This window comes from Schistocerca gregaria, unplaced genomic scaffold (assembly GCF_023897955.1).
Source record: "Schistocerca gregaria isolate iqSchGreg1 unplaced genomic scaffold, iqSchGreg1.2 ptg000581l, whole genome shotgun sequence".
In the NCBI taxonomy this organism is placed as follows: Eukaryota; Metazoa; Arthropoda; class Insecta; order Orthoptera; family Acrididae; genus Schistocerca; species Schistocerca gregaria.
The window spans coordinates 67,501-75,000 of record NW_026061971.1 but is presented as its reverse complement, the minus strand read 5'-3'; positions in this window follow the sequence as shown (position 1 = coordinate 75,000).

Genomic DNA, 7,500 nt, shown 5'->3' with positions numbered 1-7,500 from the left:
TATTTCATTTAATATTCTAGTTACTTCCCTGACTTCAAAGGCTTCCTCAGCAAACAGTTTTATTGCAGTGTATGTTTCACTGGTTTCCAGTAGCAGATGTTTTGACTGGAAGGTTGTTTCACCCACTGCTGTTATGAGTCTGTGCCTCTGTTCTTGGAAGTTTCTGCATACATAGAGGATGTGGTCAGTGTCCTCCTCTTCTCCACATGTGCACATTGGGTCTGCTTCAATTGTGAGTTGATGCAGCTTCTTCCGTAGGCCATGTCCAGTGAGCAGGCAGGTGAGTGAGTACGATGGTGTCACCGTTTTTCGCCAGCCTGTCCGCCAGTGTGAGACATTTGGAGTCCATTCATATGAGGCCCTCCCCTTCTCTGAGCCTTCCCACCTTGCTTGCCATTCCTGTTGCAGCATGTAATCAATTGTCTTTGCTGGTCTTGTTTGAGGTGTTTGCGGCCCGGGTACTGGAAACCCTGCAACACTTCCAACCATACCATGTTTGGTGTGGTACAATAGGGCTGACCTTATTACCTCAAGGTCCAGTGGGAAGCATCCAGAGAGTACCTGTAGGGCTTCATTTGATATTGTCCTGCAGGCTTTTGTCATCTGTAATAGGAATGGTCTCTGGATTGAGTAGAGTATCCTTTGGATGTACTTAGTCTTCGCTCTTTCCCCCCAAGCTGCAGCACCATATTTACAAATTGACAGACAGAGACCACTGTAGATTAGTTTCAATGATCGTCGTTTTAAACCCCACTCTGATCTGGTGACCCGTATTAATGCACCTGATATTGCACCCAGCTTCTGTTGGATTCTCTTCACATGTGGAGTGAACGACAGCTTCTCATCAAGTGTAACGCCCAGGTATGTGAATTCTGTCACAAACTTAATGTTCTGCCCTTCGAATTTTATTTGTGGTGGCCTCTCCCTATCAAAGTGTCCTTTTAATGTCATTGCTACTGTCTTTGGTTTGGAGATTTGCAGTTTATTTGTCTTGGCCCAGTCCCCAATCTCTCTCAAGGCTAGTGTTGCCTGGTCCTCAAGTTGCTTGCGGCTGTTGCCTCGAGTGATAATGGCCAGGTCATCTGCATACGCTACTTTGCTCCATTGGTTCCCTTCTTTTTCCGCTACTATTTCATCAAAAACTAAATTCCAAAGAAAGGGACCACAGATGGAGCCTTGTGGACACCCTTTTGTGACTAATTTTTCAATTGTGCCAGCACTTGTTTGCACTATGGCCTTCCTATTTGTGAAATAGTTTTCCATTAGTCTGTATATGTTTAGTGGGCAGCCTATTTCTCGTAGCCTCCTCATGACACTTGGCCACCATAAATTGTCAAACGCCCCAGCAATATCCACAAAGATGGCCATGACATACTTCTCCTCACACACAGTATTGTGTAGCACTTGCCTAATAGCCATCTCTGTGGATGCACCTTTCCTGAATCCAAACTGGTTTGGGGCTTTAAGACCTGAGGCTTCGTATTGTTCCTCCAGGCGCCCTACCATTAGTCTTTCAAGTACTTTCGCTAGTATAGATAGAAGACATATGGGACGATATGATTTTGGTTCATCTCTAGGCTTTTCATGGGACTTGAGCAATATGCACACAAGTCCTTCCTTCCACGACTCTGGTACAGTATGTTCATGAAGGCAAGAGTTGAATATATCCATTAGGAGAGATGGATGTGTACGCCATATTCTTTTGATTATTAGATCATCAATACCATCAGGGCCTGTAGCTTTCTTCGGTTTACATGCTTTGATGGCAGCGTCCACTTCCTCTCTCGAAAACTCTGGTGCGTTTTTTATATTGTTGTACATAATGTTTCCCGCCTTAACTTCTTCCTGATGATCTGTATCCTCCTCTGGTTTGTCATCAGGCAGAAGAGAGCACAGGAGATACTGTATTGTGTCCTTCCACGTCATTGTTTCGGTCTGGTTTGGAAGTTTTATGTTGCTGAGGACGTTTTCTGTACCTGTTTTTGGTCGGAGTATTTTTTGAGTTGCTGCCCAGGGATTGTTGTTGTCACAGTCAGATACCCATTTCTTCCATGCATCCTCTTTAGCAATAGTGATTTGTTTTGTGTAATCGTTGCGTCTTCTGTTGTACTCTTGTTTAGCGGCTTCGATTTCTTCTGGAGTTCCATTTCTGCGGGCATTTTGCAATGTTCGTCGTGCTGTCACGGTATTTTGTCGCTGTAGTCTAAGTGTCTCGTTCCACCATGGTATAGGGTGCTGTAGCCAGGTTCTTTTTCTCATCGATTCTTTGCAGCTAGCTTGTACTGCCCCTTCAAGGCATCGGACTTTCTCATTAACGTCCATTGCTTGTATATTCTCCAGGTTTTCTATTTCCTTTGCAAAGCACTGATCAAAAGTTGCCCATTTTGCAAATTGTGTGTTGTATTTTTCTTGCATTTTAGCTGTTCTGTTTCTACATTGTGGGGCAATTTCATATGTTATGGCCCTGTGATCGCTGGTTGTCCATCCCCCATGTACCTTCCATTTTGTCGTTGTTCTAGCCAGAATCGTTGTACAAATAGTGAGGTCTATGTTACTCTCTCCATTTGGTCCACTGAAAGTTGTTAATGGAGATTCCTCATTCAGTAGTACAAGACCATGCTGGTAGATGAAGTCTTCCATCTTCCTACCATCCCCATCTGCCATATCACCATACCATAATGGAGATGTCGCATTTGCATCTAGGCCTATAATTACTGGTTTTCCAGCTAAGTTGTGCAGTATGTCCTCAAGTTTATTCAGGAAGCGGTCAATAGGTTCACCATACTGACAGTACACACACACCAGGTACAGCTCTCCAAAGGCTCCACTTATGCTTGCCACACATGTATGTGTATCAGTGAACGTGTTTAGCTGAAGTACATTTAAGCTCTTAGTACGAATGATTATAGCTGCCTTTGGTGTTCCATGTTTGGAGCTGTAAACCATTCGATAACCCAGTGGATAGCCTTTGATTTTGTTGTCTAGTGTGTACGGTTCCTGTACCAATAGTACATCTAACTCCTCTTCCTCCATTTTCATGACTAGTTGGTCAGGTACTGTTTTAGATCTTTGTCCATTTATTTGAAGGATTTTTAAGGGGCGAAGTTGTAAGTCCATTGAGGATCTATGGTCTGAGGGTGGCACATCGTTGTTCTTACTTCCCATAGTCGGTCATTCGTTGTATTGCTTCTTTTGCTCTTTTGTATTCAGGGCAGTTTTGGTCCAGAACTGAGTGTTTGCAGTCTTTCTTCCTGCGTTTGCAGTTCGCGCAATGTGGTGGTTGTTCTTTAAGCCTGCATTCTTTGAAGGAGTGTCCAGGTGCTGCACAGTGTCCACATATTGTTTCAGCGCTTGTGCATCTTGTTGATGTGTGGCCAAAGCCCTGGCATTTATAGCACCTGCTAATATTTGTGTAATTTTGCACCCTGTGTGATGTACAGTGGACATACACTCGTCCTTGGTCAGTCAGCCTGTTCCATATTTTTGGTGCCACCTCCAGCACTAGGTTCACCACTTCTCGATTCTTTTGTCCAGTTTTGAAGGCGATCTGTGTTCCACTCACAACCTCTTCAAGTGTGAGGCCTGTTCTCGACAGATTCCTTTCATACAGCTCAGTTTTCAGCTGTTCTTCTTGCATTTCTCTTGGAACATCAAAGAGAATTACCCTGGGATTCCTTTTCTTGGGGTCCTGGATGGTAAGCCCAGAACGACTAAGCTCTTCACACTCCTTCAGTCTATTAGCTTCTTCGGTGTCTGGGAATTCTAGTATTACGTTTTTGTCCCTTGTAGTCTTAAATTTCGTGACCCTCACATCTTTCAACGATGTCGAGATGACTTTTTTTACTGTTTCCTCGAGATCTTTTGCTGCTTGTTGTGCTCCTTCTGCTGGCTTTACAACCAGTAATTTGGGCTCAGGTTTTGGGCCTTGAATTTTGTTGGTGGGTATCACTTTGGTGGATGCCTTGGAAGCATATGTTTCCTGTACTGGTATTTTTGCAGCTTGGGCAGCTTTAGTGCACCTGAGTTCCGTTTTCAGTTCCAAGATTTCCATTTCGTATCTCCGCACAATTTGCTCATATGCTGATAATTTTCCCAAAATAAACTTTTTCTGGACATTGTTTATCTTGTTTGTTTCATTGAAAAGGAACGCCACTATTTCTTCCCTCATAGCTGCCATGTTTTCCAGATCTTCCTGGGATTTGGAGGTATCGTTCTCCATGGGGGCCAGCGAGTTTCTGTTGGGCTCTGTTATTGTAGGCGACATTTCTTTGTTTGTTCCCATTCTTGTTTTGTTTTTGGGTGTTACCTTGTGTGTTTCATGTGGCCTTTTCTCGAGTTATTAAGTGTGTCCTTGTAGAATCCGCTATTGTACACTTGCGCGTGAAACACTCCGCCGGTTCGTTAGTCGCGAGTGGCTTAGCACAGCGCGTAGTGCTGCTGCAGAGCTGGTTTCTGGTCCTCACCGGCCGCCTGGGGACGAGCCTACCTGGGCGGGCTGGGGACAAGCGCGTCGGCTGCCTGCCTGCAGCGACCGAGCCGGCCGGGCGCTGGAATGCGGTCGCTCTCGCGGGGTGGTGGGCGGGGGCAGTCTGTTGCGCTCTGTAGGGTCCGCTCGCTGCCGCGGCTTCAAAAACACAGGTCCAGCAAATCGGAAATTCACACTCGTGGCGGAGTATGGTGTACATTAACACTGTATGAGTTTAAATTGTCCATATCTTTCCTAAATTTGCAGAAGGACGGCAGTAAATTAACTTCGCACCAGCTCCACCCGCATTTGCGGATCGCGCACCCCACAGCAAATACAATTTAACTATTGACACTATGAGACTGAAAAATTATTTTAATCACTGTTCGCGGCTGAGGGAGGTTTACGCCAACACTTTGTTAGGTTATATTATTCATATCTTCTCAGATTTGGAAGGCGTAGAGCCTATAGTAGCCTCCCATCGACTGTAATCGTATTTACGGACAGCGCCAGTAGCGAATAACAAGGTTTCATTATTTACACTATCAATTTAAAATTATTTTTCAATCACTGAGCATGACTAAAGAATGTGTGCACTACCACTGTATTAGATTGCATTGTCCTTATCTTGTCACATTCCTTAGAAATAAGTGCCGCAATCACATGGGTGGAGAGCGCACGTCACGACAACATCAATTTACTTTTTGACAGTAAACACAGGGGGTGGCCAAGGGGCTCAAACTAGCTTCGCGCCTGGCACATCGCATGTACGGACAGCGCGGGCCACAACAAGAACAATTTTGATACAGATTGTCTGTGTCTAAAAATTATTTTAAACACTGAACATTATCAATTAATATCAACAATATCACTGGATTATGTTACATTGTACATATAATAACACCTCCAAGAGAAATAATGACCTAAAATAACATCGACGTGCCGCGGTCGCATGCACGGACAGCGTAGGCCACGAAAAAAAAAAAAAAAAAAAAAAAAAAAAAAAAAAAAAAAAAAAAAAAAAAAAAAACGCTAGGGGTGATCAAGATCAAGAGGAGTGTACTCTACCACTGTATTAGAATTACATTGACCTTAATTTGTCGTAAGGGACTAAGCTGAATTCGCGCCTGCCCTCTGCCCTATTCTTCTGCACAGAAACTATTTAATTAAATTTTAAAATCTAGAGACCTTACAACTATTCTACGTATACATAGTGATTGAGGAATGAATGCTGTTTCACTCTGTCTATCTGGGATTTTCACTTGTGTAACAGTTAGCCGATAAATTGTCACTGAGTTTAGACGCGCTTGCCGTCGCCTATTTGTGCCAGTCAGCGCACTTTGCAGCAGAAGCTATTTGATTTCCTAAACTAAAAGACTTAAAATTATTTTGCGCATACATGTAGGTTGAGGAAAGAATGCTCTTTCACACTGTCTGTCTGGGATTTTAGTTACTTCAGCGGGTTGCTAGCGCATGTGCTCTCAACAAGTGGGTCTGTATTCCACCTCTGCTCTCTGGTTCGCCGGTAAGGCGGCGCCGACAGGCAGCTTTCAAACAATGTCAAGGACCCCGTTATTATGCAAATGCCGCTGCACTTACTGTGATGATGTCTTCCACAGCATCTCAGGAACTTTCCACAACTCCAATGGCGTATTTTGATTTAAGATGAAGCACTATAATCACTTGTATTTGGAGGAAGATGTGTAGATTGCTGCCGCACTTGTAGGTCGGAGACAAGTACTTATAACTTGATCACCAGTGATATAATGCAGATCTGCTTCCTGTAGAATAATCGTGGCACTGTTGTAGAACTACGATCAAATTCTCATCGGTATCGGAGCACTCTTACGCACTCAAAATATCGTGGGAACACGCACAAAAAAACACTCGCACAGAACAGCATCGCGTATTTCACATAACTGGTAATATTACGGGAAGTATTTTACGTAGAACGATAAAATTTGAGCACGAGACGTGATATGTATCGGCGCAGATTTGCTCAAAGTTTCACCGATATCGGAGCGTAAATTTTCACACTATTCGCGAAAGTGTGTGAGGCGAAAGCGCGTGGCCAGTAATGCGCGCGCAGTGGCCACCTCGGCGGTAACCCGATTCACACGCGGCGCTAGACACTTTTCACTAAACTTGCCATAAATCGGAAAGTATGAAACGTACGGCCTTGAAATTTTTACACGCGTTGTAGAATGATACCCGAAAGCACTGTGCCGATTTTCCACGGAATCAAGACACTTTTCCGGGATGAACGCGACGAAGACGCGGGAGCCGAAACGCGCGCGTGCGCTCGCGCGGAGGGACAGCGGGAATCTCGTTAATCCATTCATGCGCGTCACTAATTAGATGACGAGGCATTTGGCTACCTTAAGAGAGTCATAGTTACTCCCGCCGTTTACCCGCGCTTGCTTGAATTTCTTCACGTTGACATTCAGAGCACTGGGCAGAAATCACATTGCGTCAACACCCGCTAGGGCCATCGCAATGCTTTGTTTTAATTAGACAGTCGGATTCCCCCAGTCCGTGCCAGTTCTGAGTTGATCGTTGAATGGCGGCCGAAGAGAATCCGCGCACCCGCGCGCCCCCGGAGGAGCACGCTAAGGCGGACGCGGCCTCGCAGCAAGGAAGATCCGTGGGAGGCCAAGGCACGGGACCGAGCTCGGATCCTGCACGCAGGTTGAAGCACCGGGGCGCGAACGCCGCGCAGGCGCGCGCATCCTGCACCGCCGGCCAGCACGAGGCCAACCAACGGCGAGAGCAGACCACGCCCGCGCTAAACGCCCGCACTTACCGGCACCCCTACGGCACTCACCTCGCCCAGGCCCGGCACGTTAGCGCTGACCCACTTCCCGACCAAGCCCGACACGCCCCGATCCTCAGAGCCAATCCTTATCCCGAAGTTACGGATCCAATTTGCCGACTTCCCTTACCTACATTATTCTATCGACTAGAGGCTCTTCACCTTGGAGACCTGCTGCGGATATGGGTACGAACCGGCGCGACACCTCCACGTGGCCCTCTCC